Consider the following 24,868-nt stretch of genomic DNA (forward strand, 5'->3'; position numbering starts at 1 on the left):
TTCAACTTTATTTTATTGCACAAGTCACAGGTACAAGGCAACAAAATGCAGTTAGCATCTAACCAGAAGTGCTTAGCACCATATAAATACTTAGGTACAACAGGAGATAACAGAATATAAAAGTATAGTTGGAACAGATATGTACAGCCTATAACCGGCTATGACTATGATACAGTACGAGTAGTGCAAGTATAAACTATATATGACTATGGTCGGAAGGACATCGATGTGCAAAGTATAAATTACCTAAGTCAGTGGTCCCCAACCGGTCAGTGGATCAACTGGTACCGGGCCGCGTGGGCTGCATCCGAAATAATGTTTTGGAGATGATTTAGTTTAATGGTACACGCATACCGAACGCGAACGAGGCGAAAAAGCGGAGAGTTTTGTATTGTAGTCAATGGAGTTCGCGTGACTGGTTGCGAATGCACGTCGGGCAACGCGATGGACGCGAATGGAGCGACGCGAATGGCCGTGCACAGTCATGGGAAGCGAAATATAAAGTTATGTTTTTTTACTTTTTCCGTGTTTCACGTCGCGACAGCCAATCAAATTCGGGAACATTCAACGGCTCATGCAGGGAGCAGGAATGGATCATGACAGCCGCTTTGCGGTCACCAGGAGCGATCCAACACGGCCAGCTGAGCTTTCAATACAAAACAGAGCCAAGCAAGAGCACTCACCTGGCTTGTAGAAAGGCGGAAGCGAGAACTTGGGACAACAGGTATGTGCAGCGTTTGCTTCACTTAACAGCTGTTGAACCGTAGTTACTGTGCTAAGCTAACAATAGCGCAGCATTGTCAGCACAATATTTAGCACAGTCTTGGCCACTGCAAGATTGCGACATTGAAAACTTTTGGCGCCGCCTCTGGCCGCTGTTACATACATAGTGAGAAGGATGATGTGGCGATGTGGCTTTTAGAGCAGCCAGCACCCCCCCCCCCCCCCCCCCCCCCCCCCCCAAGGCGTTGACCGGTCCGTAGTGATCGAAAGGTTGGGGACCACCGATCTAAGTGACTGTTGTACAGATATGTACAAACTATAGCAGGCTATGACTATGATACAGTATGGGTATTTAGCAGTATAATAGTGCAAAGTATAGACTATATATATGGCTATAGGAGGAGGGCATGGAGGTGCAAGTATAAATCATATAAATGACTATGGCACAGGTATGTAAAACTACAGTATAACGGGCTATAACTATGATACAATACAAGTATATGTGACGATAGATATGTCTATGCTACAGGTATGTACAGATTGTTTAGGTTGTTCAGATGAGGTTGCCTTTGTATGATGCTATAATGATTCACAATATCATTCCATACGTTTGTACAAATACAGATTTCCCTTGCTTGCGACTAACTGTGACTCACTAAGAGTCATAAAAACAAGATTGTTGGGGGTTGTTCATGTAGCAAGCAGACAACTTGTTCGCATTTGCAACCAGGTGTAAACACATGCAAAATGACCTATTGAAATGGCCTGTTGGATGGAGATTGCATTACTATTGGGAATTCTCAAGAATTCTGTGGTGTGCAAACCCCTAAAGAACCAAAATGCAGGGAAGACTCAATGCTCAACAGGCATTGGAAATTTTCTTGAGTTAAGTCAATCACAGTGACTCAGATGAGGAAGACATAAACCTTCCACTGTCTTCAGGTATGATTGTGTTTCAATTTTAACTTTTTTTTATTTGTTTAGTGTGTTCTTGGTCTCCATGTAGCTTACATTAGAAGTTTCATGCAATGAGGATACAGCAACGAGACTTCAAGCTGATCTTTGACATTGACGATTGTGCCTCAAGGTCAAGTGCATGTTGAAACAGCAGGAAGTGCAAGAGAAGATCCAAACTTAAAACAGCAAAGCTTGGCATCAAGCTTTCTCTCTCTTCTCTCATCAAGTTCCGTATAAAGGCGAGCTCATGTAGCTCCTACTTTTTAATGACACAGTTGGCCAATAATCTTTTCAATTTATCTCACCCTATCCCTTATCTTGCCTTGTCTGGCTGAATCACACTTATACCTTTATTCCCATACATCAAAAGACTGTGGCCTTTAAACCTCGCTGTTCCAGACTAATCGGTGTGAGGTGCCATGTTAAATACAACAAAAAGAACAAAAAGGGGAGAACAGTATAGTTAGTGGCCACAGCTTTTATGCTGCTTCTTGTCTTTTCTACTGATCATGCAGGGTACATGGTGAACCGCCCTCAAAGATGTAGTTATGTTTTTCACTCAAGTGACCCAATTTAGTTGTCTTTTGTCTCTTGTTGACAATATCTCTATAAAATCAATTTAATAAACACCTAACAATACAATCCAACGCAACAAAAATAACATACATGCTCATTATACTCTGTAACTCGCTATAAACCAAGGATCATCATTTGAGGCAACGCATGGATTGTAGCTCATTAGAATTTGAAGGTGCAGCCTGTGATAGAATGGGAATCAGAACAAGGTGTACACCACCTCTTGCCCTATCAGTTGGGTTACACACAACCTCACATGTGGCCTTAATGAGAAAAAGCGGTAATGAAAATTGTAGGTGAAAATTGACAGTCAGCATATACTGCATATTTTCTATGTGTTGTCTTTTTTTTTTTCAAAACATTTTCACTTTGAAGGTTGCTGAAGGAAAGACTCCAAAGGTATACAGTATTGTGTTCCCTCGACAATTTACACTTGTTTTTTGTTTTTTTTTTAATCATAAAACAGCTATATTGCGGAGAGCCATGCTGTGAAGGTTTCCTGCATGTCAAACAGACGATTTGACTCAAAAAGCACTTGCCACGGGCACTCCTCGGACGTCGACCTAGAATAGAGCTTGTAGCTGACCAAATATAATCACAGTGAAGCAGAGTTTACACTTGACTTTTAGCTTTAGGGTTGGTCAAACGGCGACCAACCAATAAACTGTTTTAAGTGAACTTTCTCGTATGGTTGTACTGCTCTCCCTCGCAATTCAAATGGAACAAGGGGGGTTGAGGAGGGTAGTTTCACAGCTTGGCTGTTGCCCAACCCCCTTGAATGTATAAATACTTTTCACATTTTAAAAGTTCTGATAACCACATACACATGCATGATAGAAGATTCTTGGGGATTGGGGGTCCTACTTTGTGGACTTTACTTGTTGTAGGGGATTTTCCATCCCTGTTAACCGCGAAAAACGAAGGAACATTGTAGTAGCCTCGCCCTCAATTATACTTTCAGATACAATTTAGACGATATCCCCTGAAATAACATATTGTACAAACAATACATTTCCTGCTTAAGCAGCTTTCATCAATAGAGAGTATGCCTAAACACACACGAGACCTACAACACACACACTCACGCCCACGCATTCACACACACACACACACACGCACATGCATGCATGCCCATACACAACCCAATGCAGGCATTTTATGAAAGGAATGAGTGACATGAAGCCCACTGGATGAATAGTTTCATAGCCCTAGGCTGGACGGGCAAGGCAACGGATTGGCCGTAAATAGGATTAAAGTTTAAATGGAATAATGCATCCTGGAACGGTGCTGCAGCACTGATTAAGGGGATAGGCAGAAAGAGTTGAGTGGTGATGTTAGGCAAGGCCAGAGGTAATGTGGAGGTGAGTAGTTCACACACAGAGCAGATTGCAGAGTTGTTCAAGATCAAAGTTAAGTGAGGAACTGATGGTTCCTCAGATGTGAGTAACCGACTGCACAATGCAATGGTCAAAGTTACAATCCTCCTTCTGGTTGACCGCAGAGGTGCTTGCATTTCAAAGCATTGTTATTCATAACATCAATAAAAAAATAAATTGATCTGAAGATTAAGTTTGGGATTTTTAGTGTGGATTGTACTTTAGGGCACTGAAATATACTCTTGAATGTGCCCTTATTTCTGATCAAATAAAGAACAAAGAAGATTATAATCTAATGATGTTTTGAATAGGAGGAGGAAAGGTTGTCCTTTGGAACTGATGAGTGGACAACCTAGTGTGAAAGGATGGTTCCCAGTAGGCCAACATTAAGAAACGAGCGGTGCCTTTGTTCCAAGTCATTAGACAGCCGTAAAGCAGATGACACGAGCAGAGAGAAGATTGATATCTTCTGAACTGGTATCCAACCGGAATGCCATTCACACCACATGGTAGGATCACCTATGAATTCATTAAGTAAGGGGCATTTTGGGGGGCAAGTATTTTCTTTGTGCAGTTGTTTTTCTTTGGTACTGCATGTTATTGTGGATCATGAAATTACAGTAGAACAGCAAACGAATATGTTAGTCATGAAAGTAAGTGAAGATAAAACTAATTAGCTTTAATAGTACTGCAGAAGCATAAATTGACATTTGCTTTGCAAGCAATCACTGAGTCACATAAAAAGCAAGTTGTTTGCCTAAAATTTAGCAGACTCTTTCTTCCCCTCTGCCATCAGACTCCTCAACAGCCACTAGATATCACTCTCATAAATCTCATATGCCTGTAACTACGCCTAGACCATAGGTGTTGAACTCCAGTCCTCAAGAGCCAACATCCTGCATGTTTTCCAGTTTTCTTTCCTCAACACACCTGATTCAAATGCTTAGCTTTTTATCAAACACTGCAGACCTTGAAAGTTATCCTAATCATATGAATCAGGTGTGTTTGATGGAGAAGGTTTGAAAACATGCAGGACACCAACCCTCGAGGACTGGAGTTTGACGGCTGTGGCCTAGACCTTATTTCTGAATTTTGTTTTTCACAATTTATGCTGCTCTTTCTTTTGTACACCATTTACCATGCACGCATGCAATTACATTTATCTACTATATTATCCACACTATCATGCAGACCTGTATCTGTATATAACCTATCCACTTAACCGTTTTATTTGTGCTTTATTTGTGCTCCTAGGTTTGTTCAGACCTTTCTTTTTGTCTTAACGACATTTGCGTGGACAGCAAAGTAAGAATTTCATTGTACAGTGATTTTTTTTCTACACTGTGCACATGACAACAAACAATTTGAATCTTTAATCTTGAGATATATATGACACTACAATATGCCGTTAAACCTGGTGAGCATATTGAAATTACAGTGACTTGAACTTCGACTGACCGACTCTAAATATTAACAACACAACATTAGTCCGAAATCACATTCAATCGCCAAGTCATGGACCTGAAGAGAGCAGTCTTATTACTCTTCAGAAACAGTAAAATCAACAAAAATGACTGCACATTTTGATGCTGATATTCGGACGCAGTTGTGTTGCTACTGATTACTGTTGAACATACCAGGCTAACAATAACCTCAGTAAAATGTGTCTTTTGTGGGTGTAAAGTCACTTTGTCACACTGGAATCAAAATGTATTGGAGAAACCTGTCTAATATTGTAGCGGTTAAATTTAACTTCATGTAATGTTGATTTTTTTTTTAATTATAAGATTTGGTCAGTCATCATTGAGTGGAAATTTGTTAATTGGTCATCTTTATTCATAATTGTTTTTCGGTCATATCACCGTTTTAATGTTTTAAAACACAGTTTTAATGCTAGTTACCCACTAAGGATACCCATTGGACCAGGAAAGATTACCAACTGCGCAAAGGCTGACTCCCACCTGACTGGATCCGTGAGGGCATCCGCGTACGTCTAAGTTTTTACCATCCAACCCCAGCTGCTCTCCAGCCCATATGCTAACTCACGCATCTTTCTATCTCCCGCTATGGTCACCTGGGGCGTGATCAAGAGCCAGTATAACTAAGGTTAGCAAGATTACATTCTCTCCTTACCAAGGAACTATGCAGCTTGGACAGCTGCCACTCATTGGAGCCCAAAGCAGAGCAAACGCTAGATTCTTCCTGCCAAAACAGTGCACCTTCGTGGTGAGAGGCTACGTTCACTTGTTAAGTAGTCGTTTGATTGAGGCCATATCTGGGTGGCAAGCTGTGACAAGCTGGAGGTCTTCATGAAATTTTGAAGGTCCTGTATCATGCCTTTAACCTTCAATGTCACTTGTCTTTTAGACACTCTATTTGCCACTTTTCTTCCTCTATCCATCACATAAATAATGAGCAGCCATAAAAACTCATTAAGGTTACACCCCCATCAAATGTAGCTTGGGATAGGCTTCACAGTAAATTAGTTGTAATTACTACTGCCCGCGGACCATCCCCCAAATATTACCCAGTCAAATCTCGTGTTCGCACTGTCCACTGGATCATTTCTCAAATCAATGATCTTAGTAAGTGCCTTGTTAAGAAAAAAAAAGAATGAAAGGCCTGATCAGCTGCACATGGACAATTAGGTAGAGGAGTTAGGGGACAGTGTTAATTAGCCATGTGCTTTAAGGCAATGCATGTCGATTATTATGCAGTGCAGCTCCCATGTAGATATGGAAACAGCAGCAGCCTAATTGACATGGGAGCTTTTAAGTGGAGATGGCAGTGACTCATTTTTGTAAGAAGTGTGGAAGTATTAGATGTCTCGTTCTTTGCATATCTTTTGATGGTATAAGCATTCAAACATCATTTGGATTTCACTAAACAAACTGAGCCAAACAACTAGATTTGGTGACAAAGAATTTATCTGTGAAACAAGTGCTTTTTTTCCCTTATGCTAAAACAGGTCAAGGTAAAGGAAAAACAAACTGGTGGTATTATTCCCGAAGCATCAACCTCCAATCCATGATCGTCTGTGTCATGCATGTTTTCAAAGTCTTTCTATGCAACACACCTGATTCAAATGATCAGGCCATTTATGAAGCTCTTGCAGAGCTGCCTGATGATCTAATTATGATGGTTCAGGACTCATAGGGTTATGATGTTTCATACAACCCAAGTGAAAAAAGGGAATACTGAACAATTGTAATGTTTTCATCAATAAATTGTTGTGGTCGATAAAGGAAAAATTATGAACCCATTTTTTTAAAATAAAAATATCAAGTAAAAAAAAAAAGATACATTTTAGGAACAACTGAAAAATATATTACGTTGTGAGTTTTGTCATTTTATTTGAGTTATTTGTAAGAAGTAATTTTTGTCTAAATATTTTATCTGAAAGTATTGTTCAAAATGTATTCATTTTAGTGCTGACAGAATTCATCATTTAAAGTCAAAATGATACAAATTTAAACCTATTAATCCCAGATAATAATCAGCATCCAAATACAGTTGTTAAAGGTATATCATATTTTGTATAGAATCACACTATTTTCAACCATGCAACTCATTCAGATGGCACTCATGTGGCAGGAATACATAGGTAGCACTTTGCCACAAGTTCCAGCACAGGATACTAGTGACAGTGATTTTATGCGTAATGATCTGTTTCATGATCATTCGCATTGATGAAAAAGATACGACAAAAACCATGACGATATCTATTGTAATTTATCAAATACAGTGAAATCTCAAGATATGGTCACTTCTGTACGTTTTTTCCCCTTCATATTGCGGAAATCACTAAGCACATAAAAGAATACAAAACTAAATAAAACAAAACTTTACATCTCAAAATTCCCAATTGAATTAAATGCAAAATGAGAATATATATATCTATATATCTATATCTATCTCTCTCTCTCTCTCTCTCTCTCTCTCTCTATATATATATATATATATATATATATATATATATATATATATATATATATATATATATATATATATATATAATTATATATATATATATATACAGTGAACCCTGTTTTACAGCTATGTTACTACAGTTAGTGGTTGCCAAACCGTATTTATAGTGTGTTTTACTGCTTAATTTAAACTTGAAAGGGTTAGCCATGGGTCCCAAGATTGCTAGTGATGTTAAACAGAGAAGTAAGAGGACGATTTATGTGGAAACGAAGCTGGAGATAATCAAAAAATATGAAGCTACCCTTACTAGGGTATATGAGCATAACAAGTGCCAGGTAAATAAATCCCTTCTATATTTTTTAATTATGATATTTTCTGATTGTTTACATGTATATTATATATACATAGCATTTAGTATACTATTTTGGTACCAATTTTTAACATGTAATTGCTGGCAAATTGAATGATTAGTCATCAAACCCAGTGAAACAAAAGACAGAAAAGGGATGAAGCCAATTATGCATTTTTTGTATATCAATAATCTCCAGGGGGGGGTATCAATCCTGAAAGATCGCTCAGTAAAGACAGACAAGCAGTGAAGCCAGCAAACAGCACTATCGGACGTTGTGTTTACTTTTCCCGTCAAGCTTAAACATACTTACAAACATACTTGCACTGCAAACACCGGAGCACTGACAACCGCACACACATATACACACACATTAGTGGTACATGTGGCGCACATGCGGTGACACACAGTCGACAGCAGGGCACTGTCTCCGATCAGAGAAGAGCGTGGATCTGCGCCGTGTTGAGAGCAAATGATTTGAGGCATATGTCAAGTCCTTGCGTATTCAAAACAAAGCACTGTCAAGAACACTCTGCCTTGGCCGGGCGGCCCGCTTCCTGCTCGCCTGTGCTCGGCATGCGGCGGGCGATTTCATCCTCCAAGTCCAAGACCGAACCCATCATCATCCTTTCACTTCTTTGTGTTCTTTGCCCCCCCAGATTGCGGCCGACTCGGCGTGTGCTGTTCCCATCCGAGCGGTGGCCACACATTTGCCTGCGAGGCTTGAGAGGGGGGCCTCGACACCCGGGAGACTAAGTCTGTTCACATTACCCATTGTGGGAAAAGCAGTGCAGCAGGCGAGACATAGGGTAGAAACAAGGTGGGGGGGGTGAACAAAAACAATGTGTGTTTGTGAAACGATAGAACTCAGAGGTAAGAAACTCCAAAGTGGAGCTGAGATTCAAGTTTTATGAAGTGGAACTTCAAAAGTAGCAAAAGTTCTTTTATGGGATGATAGTTTTTAATCAATATATTATCAATGTTTTAAAATAAACTCCAACTGTGGTAGCACCAAGTAAATGCATCGTCCTCACATTCTCGTTCTCGGCTAGAGTAGTCCCTGAAAAAAGCTACAATCCGCACAAACCTGCATGCGACATGTATCTGTACGTTCAGTGTGCACTGTATGCAACCTAACATTAGCCAAGGCAGCTACTTGGGTAGCATGGCTTTTTGATGGTTGAAAGTTACCTAATATGAAATGTTACCAACTTGTATTTTTGGGCAATGTATAATCAGTAAATAATATAATACTTGTCCGTGATTCTGAATGGTTTTCTCTGTGAGTGCCCTGCAATTGACTTACGAGCTGGAAGTGGCGGACAAACCCTAACCCTAGGCAGATTTCATACAGCCTGGCGACAAAAGTTAGCTGAATTCTAATTGGCTAAAAACTCCAATATAAAACTACAGCGCTTGAAGTATCATAACCAAATGGATATGTCAGAGAAATCTCTAAAAGAAGACTAGGACAAGCCTAGCTGCTAAACAGCAAAAAGAGTAACTCAGACCAGCCAAGAATGACTTTTCTATGCCAGGCATAGGGAAAAAGCTTGGGCAAATGAACTTGTGGGTTCTCCAACGCTAATTCAACTGCCCAGCCGCTCCTCCTGGCTTTTATTGAGCAAAAGCATAGCAGATTACAAGACACAACAAAAGAGCCAGCCGGGCACCACGGAGAGCTTGGCCAAGGTCCCTGCTCACACTTTCGTGCATCAACAGCTCTATCTAAGGACAGGGTCAAAATGAACTAGGATTGCATAAATGGGTAACAATGAAATAAGCACATAATGACAACAACCTAATATATGATTCCCTTCACAGGATATAATATGGCAAGAAAAGAACGGAATATAGAGAATAATTTTATTTAAAAAAAAAATATATAAACTATATATAATAACATTTTAGTAAAAATGAATTTGAAGTGAAATTGATTTTTATTATAGGTATTATAATTGTTATAGTAATGTCAGGTTATATTAGGCCAGCAGAGAAGGCCTTGCTGGCCCTGGCGGCACAGATACATATAAAGAATTATTCCATCATTTCCTTCCTGTTTATCAAATAAAAATACATCCATTGTCATAATGTTACCTTTGTTCATTATCATAAGGTTTATTACCATATTATATGATCATATCATATCATATCATATCATATCATATCATATCATATACTTCCAGCTAAAAGTTGAACTGCATACTTTGTATGGATTAATCTTGTTTAACTCTTATCATCATAAAACAAAATAACTCAATGTGCTGTTTCCTTTTATTTTTCAATCATGAAAACAAATCAATCTGCTGAAAACAAATCAATTAATCTGCTCCAAATTCACACACACACCTAAATATATATATATATATATATATATATATATATATATATATATATATATATATATATATATATATATATATATATATATATATTACCCTCCTAAGACCTGGACTCCAAAATTGCATGCAATTTTAATTTCTTCTGGCTCGTTATATATCTTTTTACATGCATTTGAGAAAATGCATGTCAACATATGTGGACATTCGTTTTATATTTTAATAAAATAAATAAATTTACAGCTTAGTAATGATTTGCAAAGCTCGGTATTTGGTGCTTGAAGACAACAGTATTTACCCTGAGTGCAAAAACCAAACCACAAACATCAACTGTGTCTCTATGAGCAATATGACCTTTGCAAAACCTAAGTTTTTTATGCCAACTGTGTTTGGTTTGCATGGCAGATATTACCATCCGAGACAAGCTCCCATGTATTCATATGCTCATCAATAGAAACACATTCTAGCTGTGCCTCTGAGTTTAAACCTTTCGGAAGGCAGTTCAGAAAAGGCCTTACCCTCCAATATGTATTATTCTTTCAAATTGTCAAGAATGCCATAATCAATGACCACTATGAATAATCCGTTATGTGTAAACTTTGCAGTGATAGCATAACATCTCAGGGTTCTAGTCCAGTATATCTTGACTGCAGGGTACAGATCACAAGAAATCAGAATACAAGCACCAAAAGACATACATTTCATAAGTTGATGTGTTGAGTGGGTCCGTACTTCTGTTTCTAGCCAGTCACAACATTAGAGCAATCAGAGATAAACTTCCTGTAATCTTTATCAAAAGTGGTTCAGTGGGGTCCATCTCTATCATCTACAGTTTTCCCCTCTAAAGCTCAAATTGGGCTATATTTGATGTTTGTGCAGATGCTCTTCATTGTACGCCACATCTTTTCCTGGAATTTCATTGATGGCTTTGTCCTGGTGTTATCTGTTCTGAGATGTTGGATGAGTCCTGCTCTGCCCAAGAGTGAAGCCTAGGAGTGCGTTATCTGACATTGTCATGATCTGAATGATATCCTTCAAGTCAACTGAAATGTTTATGTCCCATGGGCGGTGGAACTAAGGTCCTCACACCCACTACTGTCCTCATCACTTCTGCTTGGCTTCTGTCATGGGGCCTGATATTTAGTATCCACCACAGGGTCGTCTATGTCTGACAAATTGCCCACCTCAGACTTGTCTCTGCAAATTAACCCTACGAAAACGATATTTTTTCAGGCACATGAGATAATATTCGGCTTCTCATGAACTGTAACAGCATAAGCAGTATACAAAAAGGTCGTACGGATGTCATTTTTCATCTTTTTGCTCCACAAAAAATGATGGATGACTTTGCGTGGCCTCGCCATAGGTAGGTGTAAAATCTTCACTGTTAATGTTTACTTAAGACCAGAAAAAAATTCTCCTATCATGGTTCAAAACAAGATGGATGAATCCACTCATTACATGACAAACCTGGCTTTTTTTTTGTCTATGTAAACATCTCTGACAGGCATATCCATGTATGAACGATGCATTTATCTGCTTACAACTCTACCACATGCATGCTCAAACTTATCCACTTGTCAATGAAGCAAGACGAGCACAAGTGCGCCTGCTAATGGCCCTCTACTCGCCTTGAGTTTACCATGTAAAAGTGGTATGATGGATAACATACAGAGCAGGGTGCAACACAGTTGTGATGTTAATGTGCAAGTCGACCAACAAGGGCCCACCACTAATGACTCTTTGCCAAGTAAATGATGATAAACTTGAGCTCTCCCATTGCCATTGAGCATTATATGCTGGACCTAATGACATTGAATGCTGATGCTGAACAAAAATACAACAAATATATCATTCCAAAGAATCTTAAATGGGCAGCCCTGAGGAAAAACATTTGAATTGTAAATTCATATATTAAGACAACATTTTGCCCCAATTTCAAAAAGCTTCATGCCTAATGTGTAAAATTTTTGTGTATTTTTTTTCTTCATTTTTATTTTCTTTAGTTTTTTCTTTTATTTATTTTTTTTAATATATGCACATGTATTTATTTAACCAATGACAAATGTGTAGCAACAGCTTTCCCAGCTGGCTTCATTTGTTCATGCACATAGGTAGGCATTAGCCTGTGTGGTGGTGTGGAGACACAACAATTCATCCCTGAGGTTCAGAATGTTCCATAGTCTTTACATTGCACCTTTGTAGTAAGTGTTGACTTGCATGCAGGTCATAGATCTGGATTCAGTTCCAGTCCTGCTACATTTCGGGGTTCATGTCAGTGCGTGTGTGTGCGTGGGTGTGTGTGTGTGTGTGTGTGCGTGGCTTGGTGGGGCAGTGAATAGCACGCCTGTCTTAAAGAGACCCGAGTTCAAATCCAGCCTTCTGTTTGGAGTTTGCATGTTCTCCCTGAGCCCGCGTGGGTTCCCTCTGGGCAATCCAGCTTTCTCACACACTCCAAAAACATGCATGGCAGGTGAATTGGGCATACTAAATTTTCCATAGGTGCACAATGGTTGTTCATTAATGTCAAATTAAAGTAATGGGAAATTTAAGATTATTGTGTCAAATAAAAGATTGTTTGACGTCTGGTGTTGCCTAGCGCTCACAAAAAATAGTTATCGTGGAGATTATATTTCAAATGTTTTTGACCACATATAGAAAATACTGTTGATGACATGTTCATGGTTCAACACAGTTTTGTTATTATTTTTTTTCTCACAATGTTATGTAACACATCACCAGTTACTCATTATTTATGAGTTACTCCAAATATGCATTTCTTGCATTATGGGACAGGGAGACTGGCATTGCAACGACCATCGTACTCATCTTTAGGTGTCTCATATACGATATGGATTTATATCTCATCCCTCTTAAATGAGCGGAAAGTGGAAATTTGTGGTTTTAGCCCGTCCGTCTTGCATACTGATATAACATCAACGTAGGCCTACATGTGGCATCCACGTCATGAGAATGATGACATTGAGGAGTGATCAAAACATTACATTACTGTATTTACATTACATCATTGGAGTACATGATTACTGAAAATGCCTTTCAAAACATTATTATTCTCTTTAAACTTACGCAACTAGTTATCCTCTTTGCTGGTGGGACTAGAAGGGGCATGCTCTCATGTTGGTAAAAAAGACATCGAACGCTGTCGTTACACAACTTGCTTTATTGCATTTGTTCTGGAATTTGTTGGAATCATACAATTTGATTGTATCTTGAATAAACCTGTCTTTTAATTGTTACCAAAAAATGCATCACTGTTACAAATTTGAAGCGGGATGCCTTTTGCTACGACTTTCCTGTATGTTATAATGATGGGGTTTTAACTTGCATACCACAGCCTACTCTTTCCAAAATGTTTTTTAACAGATGTAGTTTAACTTAAACAATAGCCCCCAGATTAATATTGTCTTTACCCTGATCAGCACACCTTTATGGGGATCTGATTCATGGTCCATAAACTATAAGAGGTCCCCATGACATAACTTTAGCACCAGATCTGTGTCCCGAAAAGGTTCATGAATGCAAATCACCTTCATACATGCCACGCACACAAAAACACAAAGAGGCTGATGTTGGGGCTAATGTCTTTTCTGCTTCTATCCGCAGGCTATGTGACAGACAAAAGATTCCAGAGTGAAGAACAGCTTTAAATCTTTCTGTCATGTCGATCATATGGCTTGCAGGGATTCAACTGAAGCAAGTCCTCCACTGGACAGCGATATGACACATGTTGAAGTATAAATTCTGACTGAGACTTTTTCATGCGCACAGACACAAACAGGTAAGTTACTTTTATGGGGTTCCCAAAAAACTACAACATTTTACCACTGAGGTAATACCTAGTCTGAATTTAACCTCTAAGAATCTTGTCTGGTGAAAGTGCTCAGTAAATAACCTTAGCAGTGCATCCTCAATAATGGTCATATCTGCAGCAGACGCTGTCAATTAATGGCCAGGTCTGTCTTATAATTGTAATTCCAGCTAACACATATATACATATACATTCATTGAACCAAATTCATGTTTTGGGATGTGGATTAGACCAAACCGGGTGGCACAGTGTCAGATTAGTTGGCACATCTGTCTCAAACCACCACACCTTAAAGGGTCCCAGGTTCAATTCTACCTTGCCCCAGGCTTCCTGTATTGGGTTTGCTTGTTTTCCCCGTGGACTCGCGGGGCTTCTCCAGGCACTCCGGTCCCCTCCCACATTCCAAAAACATGCATGATAGGTGTATTGGACACTCTAAACTGCCCTTAAGTGTGATTGTGAGTGTGAATGATTGTTGAACCTTAAAACGGCTGGGATAGGCATCAGTGAGCCAGCAACCCGAGTGAGGATAAGCAGCTATGGAAAATTGATGGATAGACTAAACCAAATCATGTTGAAATCCAGTTCTGGGTTTTTTAATCTTTTTATTGTTCATAAAGTATTTATTTAATATACAATCAGAGCAGCGCTCCCATTTTCATTGTACATGAGCTATACAATGTCAATAAAGGAATTCAATTCTATTCTATTCTATTCTATTCTAACCTGCCCATTGTTTAAAAAAAATAATTGAGCTGCACGTTTTCACATTTTCAGTTCACTTAGACCAATACTTATCCAGCAAACTGTCTCATTGCATGTTGGCCAACTAAAACACTACATGGGATGACCAAACAGTCAATTGAGCTATATTGTGAACAGTGATGATGGGTCAGGGGTCACAGTATAAACAGGATACAAAAAACAAAAAAAAATGGTCACTTCACGCTGGGAAACCTTGACTGGCCACCTAGTCTGATACTCAAATATGCTGTCTCTCCGTGCATTAAAAAAATAATACTGGAAAACAATTCCCAGTTTTAATCACTTTTTTTCTGTAACTAACAAAACAGTTACCTACAATGTCTGTACAAAGTGCTTCCCATGCTTGCCTACAAATAGCAATAATTCGAATCACCCTTCTCCACTCCAAAAAAAACAAAAAACAAAAACATGTTTAATTGTTCAGATGAGTTATGATGAATCTGCATTTGGAAATGAAAAAGTAAAAGCATCAAATGTGCTGGATGTATAGAGAGTTGTTGAGATACTTTCCATGTCTTTGTAAATCACTTTTTAATGCAATCACATCTTCTCAGTAACGTCCCAAGTGAATGTCATTTGACTGTAGCCATTTATCAATAACTTTGTCGATGTTGATTTGCCTACACTTTTCTTATTTGCATGACACCAGACTTTCTGTTGTCTTGAACCCCTTTATCAAGTGCTTGCAGCCCCTTTTGGCCCCTTACCATCTCAATCTCTCTATTGAGGCATCTAGCCTGCCTTCTAATTTGTCTACTCAGTAGGCTTCGGTCAATCTTTTATTGCTGGTGAACTTCTTATCAGACCCATGCGGCGGGCCTAATTAGCCAGCGGGCATCAGAAAACACCAGGCAGCCCTTGGAGTATCTTGACACACAAGCGCAAAGGTTCAGAGGTGGTCTTCTTGGAGATTCCTTGAGAAAATCAAAGTGAGTGTTGAGCAGATTGACATGAACAACGTAAGCACTCTTATTTATTTATTTTAATGAAAAGCAGTACCTTCAGATGAGCTGTCATTCAAAATCGCATTGCTCCACCACTGTTACTTTTGGGCTTTACGCACTGTGGTGCAATCAGCCACAAGATTAATAACAGATTTCACTGCCCGAGAGCAACAATTTAGATTGCTGCCAAATACGGTGATGCCAAAAGGGACCCCACCCCCACCCCACCCCGACGCACACGCATACACATGCACACACACGCACACACACACTATCTTTGTGTTTTTGTTTTATCATGGCATTGTTTTTTTAATGCGCTCGTATAATGATAATTTAAACTTTTCAGTTAAATCTATGCATATAAATTACATTTAAGCACATTGGTGATTTTGGTACTGACGTTTCTAACCAGGAAGTGAAATGTCTTGTTGGCTGAAGCCACACCTCTTACCGTGTGGCTCCCGTGCTCCCTCATGGTGTCTTTCAAAAGCCCACAGGCTGCGACCTATTCATTCAGTCAATCTGTCAATCAGTTCAAGGAGCACTCCTACAACGCACTCACAATTTCACAATTTTAGAAATAGGTTGAGCAAAACCCACCAACCTAGTTTTTATACCTCCTGCCTCATTTCACTTTGAAAACTTCACTTATTTATTTGGAAAAAATGTAAATAAATTTACCAAAATACAGGAATTAGACCAGAAGAGGACAAATAACTTACCAGAATTATTTTTGTTGTGGAATTTTTAGAATTTAGTCGGAAAGATAAAAATCTGGAAATCACATTGTCTTGTATTCAGGGTTCCTTTATTTGAAGCAGTCCGTTTGTCTCTACGACGGTGTGAAGAGACACTTAAAAGTGAAGATTCCTATTCACTCACAAGGGAGTGAACACCTACAAGACAAAAGCCAGTCCTGTATACACAAAAGAAACAGTTCTTTGTTCAACATGCTTATCAGTCAGTTGAGTGGAAGAATTTGACATCCCGTAGGTGAAAACCATAAAGAGAGAAAGTGGTGTCTTGAACCCGCTAACCTATTAGGGTCAGCTTACCCTACAAATATTTCTCAAGCATGGTTTAGTGAAAAGGTCTTTGTTAAAACAATGCCAGGTGGTGAGTAACATAACATATTGTTATACTATTATAGATTAAACACGAATGTTCCACCACTATATGTGTGTGTGTATAGTGTGTATATATATATATATATATATATATATATATATATATATATATATATATATACACGTGTGTGTGTGTGTGTGTGTGTGTGTGTGTGTGTGCGTGTGTGCGTGTGTGTGTGTGTGCGTGTGTGTGTGTGTGTGTGTGTGTGTGTGTGCAGTGACATGTGTAGTGTGACTTGCAGATGTGTACGCATGCGAACTGACTGCCAAGTTTGAATTTTGTGTTGTTGATACCACAGCAGAGAAAAATGCTGTAAAGAAGGGACAGAAAAACTTTGTACTCCACTTCGTAACCTGATAAAAACATAAGCCAGGAATGCCGTAACTGGGGCTACCCTTGTTCGGGATTAGAGCAGCAAGTAGCTCAAATCAACGTCACTCAAATGTAAATAAAATTTTATTTTACAGACCCCCGTGTTACTGCGTCCCTGGCTTAAGTTTTTTTCATGTTGCGATGTGGAATACTGAGTTTTTCATGCCTTGTTTGCGGTATTTTTCTGGCTTTGTGACAAAAACAACTGTCATGACCCTAAGGGGTTGGCTGCATTTGTGTTGCTATGCCTCCATCTGCTGGCGTTTTTAATTAATTGCACCTATTTAGTATTGCCATCAAACTGCTTCCGTGCAACGCATCACTACAATGCTGGTCTGCTACTGGTCGGCATCTCCTCGTCAAGATGCTGGTCTGCTATTGGTCGGCCTCACTTGTTTCAAAATGGTGGAACGGTAAAGCTTTATTCGATTGTGAGTGTTTACAGAACCGCATTTATAGTGCATTTTACTGCTTAATTCAAAGTTGAAGGGTTAGCCATGGGTCCCAAGATTGCCAGTGATGTTAAAGAGAGAAGTAAGAAGATGATTTATATGGATACGAAGCTGGACATAATTCGGAAATACGAAGCTAGCCTAGCCTAGGCTACCCTTACGAGGGAATATGGGCATTACAAGCGCCATTCAAAGGTAAATTAATCCTTATATTTTTACTTATGAAGTTTTCTGGTTGTATACATGTATGTTATATGTACTATTATATATATATATATATATATATATATATATATATATATATATATATATATATATATATATATATATATATATATATATATAATATTATATATACTATATATTATAGTATACTTTAGTATACTATTTTTGTACCTTTTTTTAATATATATGTATAATTTAGATGTTTTTACCCGGGGTTCTAAACGCATTAGCTATTTAACATAGGTTTGGATTGCCCACCATACGGTGAATTCGCCATGTGGTGAATTCCCCCAACCGCGGAACAGATTAATCTCATAACTGTGTGTGTATATATATATATATATATATATATATATATATATATATATATATATATATATATATATATATATATATATATATATATATATATATATATATATAAAACCATCTAATAGAATTATGTTTGTATTTAATTAAACGACTTGGAATAGTTCCATTGAATGCTTGAAGTTTTTTAGTGTGTTATTTATTTAACCCCCACAATTTCTAAGTCGGTTTAAACAACCAATAGGCTTTTTGCATGAAAAAAAAATATACCTGTAGTATCTTATCAGTGTCCTGAATATCATCCCAGCTCCACAACACGCGGACTGAGCTTTGTATTCTGCATCACACAAAGCAGCCCTTGTTTCCTTAGGCAAAGACTGGCTCCCTGGGTAGGGGTGTCTAAGTGGCACAGTGTGCATATTTGCTATACAGTAGAGGGCCCCTTAGCCTTAACAACGTGTTGGCTCAGGTAAACACACTTCCAAGTGTGTCATAGCCCAGGGTGAAACATAACACGGATGAGCTCAAATTAAAAAGATGAAGGTTTTTGCCATTCACGTGGCTTAAATCGTGTTTGTTCGAACAACAAGGTCATCCAATTAGCCATGTAGCTCTCATTCACACTCTCATTCCCTTATCCTGTGAAGACATGATGATGACACACCAGCTCCTTTTGCAATTCTACCAATCTGAAATTAAAGATGACTGTGGCTAACAGGTTCCAAGTTATTCACTCATTAAGGTGTCTTGTTTTTCAGACATTGTATTTGAGTTTGACAGAATGATGTCACGCTACGGGGTAAAGTCTGGACACGTTCTGGCATGCCAGATGAAACAATTATTCTGAATATTTATTATTGTTTTCATACAGAGTGTGCTTTGGGCAGTTTGCCTTTTGACATTCTCTTTTCTCAGCCGTGCAGAAGTTTGATCTTCAGATCCTGAAAGATGAAAAGATTGAATGGTGAGCTTTAAAGGGATTTTACCTGAGGATTGAAGAGAATTCTCACACATTTATTGCAAGAAGGACAGGCAAGCACCATACTGCTGAGGTGAGGATTGGTTTGAAAGGGAGCCCTTTCAACCATTCTCTCCAAACACATGAACGCAAACTTGCTTGCATGCAGAGAAGCGTGCGTGCATGCAGGTGGCTTCAAGAGAGTCAAAGCAGTGGCTTAAATGAATAAGAATGACCGCTGGTGCTGCTGTACGGTGAGGTGCTTTCAAACAGAGGCCACTCTGACTAATTGGGCTAATTTGGCAGTGAGAGAAGTCCCAGAGGATCTAGTGGCTCCTCATTCTTTTCATCATCTCTCCCTCCCTATCTTTCTCGCCTCATCTGAACTCAGCTTTCTCACCAACTTACTCTCTCTTGCCGCTGCATCTCCCTCACTCTTATTCTAGCTTTGATAGCCACCCCTTCATATGTTGCAATCAAGAGAGACGATACATCTGAAGTCACCTGGCAGTCCCACTGGTCCTTATCCATGTCAATGACACATGTTAACCCATGTATTTCTTTCTGGTTTAAATAACAATTTCACAATATTGTTTGTGGAGTTGTAGTGTTGAGAGGCACTTTCACATTATTCTGACCTTATAGATAAATAGATACAATAACCAAAATATTATGACCAATATTTAATGTGATGCCGCCCAATTTATAGTTCTGACTATTATGTGTTTTGTGTGTAAAGTCAGATATATAGGCTATATATTGCAAAGGAGTATCATGATACGTATTGTGATATTTTGGGCAATGTTAGTAAAAAAATATATATGGCATATATATTAACGACTGGAAAACTATTAAATTAACAGAATAGACTATCATATTAATAGAATAGATACATTCTATTTAGTATTTTTCAGAAGCCACACATCATTGACATGTATGAGTACACATTAAACATTAATTATTTCAAAAAACAGAAGCAGCATGTCCACATTTTTTTCACATTTCAAGCATGCCCTTTTGAGAATACTCTTTCAGGTGGCACTCATGTGGCAGGAATAAACAGGTAGCACTTTGACACACGTGCCAGCATAAAATTCTGATGGTAGTGCTTTTCAACCATAAACCAGATCTGTGATGTCACTCGCATTGGTGAAAAAAAAATACAACTTTTTCTTCATATTACGAAAATTATTTACAGAAATATATATAAAAAAAAAAAAAAAACACTCTGCTCCCCAACCCCGGAATACAGAAGTAGAAGATTGTAACATTTAATGTCGTGTTTATGAAGCGCTTGGAATGATATATGTAAAGCACAATTCATAATATGAAAAAAATCATGATACGAAAGCCACTCTAGAGCGGATTGATACAAAACACAAAATATTGCAAAAATACATGAAAAAAAAGAAATATTATGACAATAACGCTTTCAAAACGGATATGCGCTTTACTGGAAACAGAACGTCATATTGCAATACGCATATTGTGTCACTTTGTATCACAATACATCGATATATCGATTTTATCGCCTAGTACTACTCATTTATATACCACTGTTTTACACGGTGTCCAGTGGTGGGTGTATACTCAAGTTAATGTAATGAAGATGGTCAGTATCATAACAGCTTTTCTTTTTTTTTTCTTTTTTGTGTTACTCACATGCAGTTGCTGTCATGACTTATTGGCTCGATAGTATTTGTAGGATTAGTATGCAAATTGAGTGAAGCATAATCAGGAGAATAAAAAAAAAAAAGAAGAATAAGCACACCAGTCAATTTTTTAAGAGTTGGAACACATGCCAAGGAAACGCTAATCTTTATGAAGGTTCCTCAAGGCACGGCATAGACTATTCACCTCCAATATCAATAAACCACATGGGCAATAATACTGTGCTACTCTGAATTTAATGCATGATGGCTCCTCTTCTGTCTTTTGATGGGGAGGATTCATAATATGTCATGGCTCATGCGGGACTTGACTGATAATCTACACTATATGACATGTTTCCTCGTCTTCCTCAGCAGCCTTTGGCACTGGCAAACTCGCTGGTCATCTGCACCAGTGGCATAAGGGGAAAAGAGTGAGTTTGAGACACAACATATGTTATTCGCTTTTCCAATAGTGTGATGCCTCGCAGGGAAATTTGTGCTATTGCATTATGACACAGAAAATGAAAGAGGCTCAGTTGCGCCCCAAGATGGAGTACGGACAGCCAGAAATAATACCAAGAATGTAGACATTGGGAGCTGGTGACAGTCAGACTACATGGAGACATCACAAACAATGTATCAGAGTTCAACCTCAGAAACAATGGGACTAAAATAGACAGTGAAAGAAAAAATGGTTGCAGAAAATGGGGGAAATGAAAATGGAGCACTTTTGTTCTCCGTTGCTCCTCCTGCATCTGTCCTTTTGAATTTGTACAGCCATAAAGAGGAAAAATACATATCAATATAAGATGAAGAATAATAGATGATGTAAGGTTTGGAGATGGGCCTGGAAAAGTGCCTCGAGCACATCTTCCGAGCCCCATCCAGTCACAGTTTCTGGCAGACTGTCACTGTTTGCTATTCTTAGTGATCGCTTCTTTAAAAGACGAAGGCAGATTAGCCCACTTGACAAACAAGACACAGATTCGCAAATGTGAATTTGTTCTCTTATCGTCCTCTTTCTTGCTTAAATGAGAATTGTTCAAGTGCCAATAAAATTAAATAGCAACTTGTCTTTCCACTTTATTCTTGAAGGCTCTCATGGGAAAACGATGTGTCAGACTTCCGATTTTTAGCTTTAACCAGTTTGTATCAGTTACAATTGGTTTTGTTTCACAGAGCTTTTTGGCTTCACAACAAGCACTATGGTTGTCGGACTAACAAGCAGGAAAAGTTGAATTTGTGACCATAAAAAAACAATGTATTGAATGTGGACACTGGACAAGATTCGCAGCATTTAATAGTGCCAAGGATAGAATGGGTTAAAGAAGACAAGAGGAATTAGTCTGAGAGTTTTAATTTGAAAAGAGACAGACCACTTTGATGCTGTTACATTTTCATTTTGTGGTCAAAAAGCACAGCGCCACTTGTCTTTCTGCTTATGCACCATCAGAGATTTGCTGAACAGCAAAATATTGGAAATGATTTTTTTTTTTTGCATTTTTACGTGTCACACTTTAATGTTAGTTGAAAAAAAATGACATTATATAACATTGAAAGAAATAAAGCAGAAAGCACGAAGCTTCATGAAGCGTTGAGCAAGGCGCTGGTCTCACTTTTTTTGTCCTCTCTGCACATTCAGCTTGGCACACACGTTCTGAGAATGTGCCACAAAGCCAGCCAATCAGAGTAGCAAAAGTATATTGATCGGGAGTTTGGTTTCCAATTAAATCGCTGGTGCATTCGCCTGGAAAAAGCAAACAAGATTGCGTCATACTGACTTGGGCAGGAGAAGGTGGACCTCTTTGGGAACAATGAACAGTATTTAATGAGCAGTATTTATTTTTATGGTAATTATTGTTATGATTATTATGTTTCATATGATGAAATTACCTTGTTAGATTTTGTACTTTAATGATTTAAGCCCCCCTCCCCCCCTCCACCTATGAAAAAATTGTCAAAAAGTTCAATTTTTGACTCATCACTCTATAGATTGTTCTCTGAAAGCATTAAGGATCAGCAACTAAATCTAAACACTAATATTCAAATATATTCTGGGATTAATTTATGTAATCTGTTTATGATTAATTTGTGGTAGATATTATGGCACTGAATGGAATGCTTTTTATTTAAAAAAAGAAAAAAAAAAGAATAAAATGACATTTCTACCTGGATTGGCTTGGGTCCGATTGGCATCTCTTCCTCCTATTCAAGGTCATGAATGAGCTGCAGCCTTACTCCTTGACTCGGAGTAACCATCATGGGCTCGCTCACAATTCCACAGGAAAAATTTTAAAAAATCAATTGAGAATGTTTTCATTTGACCTGTATTCATCATACCAAGTTCATGTTAAAATCTAGAACTTCCTGAATATCAACATCAATGCTCCAGCCCATGGAATGTTTCAAAAACTGCATCAATTATAAGAATATTAATCATGTGTTCATTGAATTGATTTCTACAATGATACTTTGGGTTTGGTACTCATTTGAAGATCAAGTTTGGCATCAAGTGCAACTATGGAGAGAAAGGAGGCGATAGTAAAAGCCCTTCTGGACATTATTTGTACAGTAAAAAGTTCCATATGAATGGGTCCTATATTACAATTGCTTAATGCACACACCAAAACCTAAATGGAGACACACCTTTTCTACATTTCAGAGTAGCCACCCATCCAATTACCCATCATTCGAGCAAAACCATTCCCAGCACTCATATTTCACACACTCTTTGTGTGAAGGCCGATGCAGGCAGGTCTGGGTCACCCCCTCGCCTGTCTTAGGAACAGATGTGATTGACTGTGACAGATCCTTGATAAGTAATTGCTGTAATCATTTGATAGTTTGCGACTGACCGAGCATCCTCACACTGCGCCCCTGATACACTATGGCAGGCTCCTCCCTCTTTCCTCAGCGGGGTACAGCAGAGCGTAAGCAGCCTCAACTTCATTTTAAGGAGAGTCTTCCCCGTCATGATATCTTTGCAGTTGAGACTACATTGATACTCCATTGCGCCATTGTCGATTTTCACTTAATTATTGATGTATTCAATTCCGTTTTCAGACATTTGTTTTATGGCACAGCTCACAATTTAGTGAAAACACATTCCAATTGTGACATTATGTGGGTCATTCTCCACGTGATTAGAATTTATTTAAAAAAGAAAAATATAAATGTTTGTGAGGTGAATGGACATGATTTATAATTCTGCGCTACAGGAGCCTGACGGCCAGGACTGCCAGACTGGCAAACAGCTTCTACCCACAAGCCATTCGGATTCTCAACAAATCCCTCACGAACTAATCTGCCTCCTACTGCCTGCATGAACAATATCTTGCACCAAAAAATGTTGCATTACATGATATTCTGCACTACATTATTAACACCATTGTCTCTGTTTGTTGTTTATTGCTATTTATTGATTGCTCATTGTGGAATGCAGTCAGCTGCTCGGGGAAGTGAACAGAATAAGAATTTCATTATGTGGTACAATTACACATATGACAATAAATCTCTTGAATCTTGAATCATGTGAATAAGAGTATGAAGCGTTATTTCATTTAATGTTGTCTAGCTCTTGCACAGGAGGAGGTCATGGTGGTTTATGCAGTGTATTTGTGTGTGTGTATGGGGGGGGGGGGGGGTGCATACTCTCATTTCTTCTGCAGAGCCACCCCCATACCTATATGCCCAACCAAACCCACTATTTGAGACAACCAATTAGAGTTAATAATTTCTACAATTGACCCTTGGATTTTCATCGTGCACAGTTCCTTGACCGGTGCAGAGGAGACGGAAGGAAAGGAGCTGTAGGTACCTCTTGCTGTCATCTCCACTCATAGGTAGTGCTGCATTCATGGGCCTTAATTACATGTGGGTTGTCAGCACTGGTAGAAAAGGCTGCTGTGGAAAGCACGGCGAGCCTGGGCTCTGGGAGAGAATAGTTAGTGAGATTGGCAAGCGCTGACAAGACAGACATGACAG

General features: G+C 38.6%; 1 long non-coding RNA gene across 3 annotated transcripts; it reads left to right on the forward strand.

Annotated features, from left to right (window-relative positions):
* Positions 1 to 389: 389 nt before the first annotated feature.
* Positions 390 to 24,411, forward strand: LOC148407619 (uncharacterized). 3 transcript variants are annotated; one of them, XR_015863586.1, is made up of 5 exons: positions 390 to 724; positions 3,944 to 4,141; positions 4,887 to 8,708; positions 13,875 to 14,049; positions 24,103 to 24,411. It is a non-coding gene; the product is annotated as an uncharacterized LOC148407619 (long non-coding RNA). The 3 variants fall into 3 exon arrangements; XR_015863587.1 differs by lacking the exons at positions 13,875 to 14,049; positions 24,103 to 24,411 and having other exon boundaries at positions 4,887 to 4,937; positions 5,530 to 9,168; XR_015863585.1 differs by lacking the exons at positions 13,875 to 14,049; positions 24,103 to 24,411 and having other exon boundaries at positions 4,887 to 9,168.
* Positions 24,412 to 24,868: the final 457 nt, after the last annotated feature.

Source organism: Hippichthys cyanospilos, chromosome 19, assembly GCF_059441005.1.
Source record: "Hippichthys cyanospilos isolate Australia breed blue-spotted pipefish chromosome 19, RoL_Hcya_1.0, whole genome shotgun sequence".
Classification (NCBI taxonomy): Eukaryota; Metazoa; Chordata; class Actinopteri; order Syngnathiformes; family Syngnathidae; genus Hippichthys; species Hippichthys cyanospilos.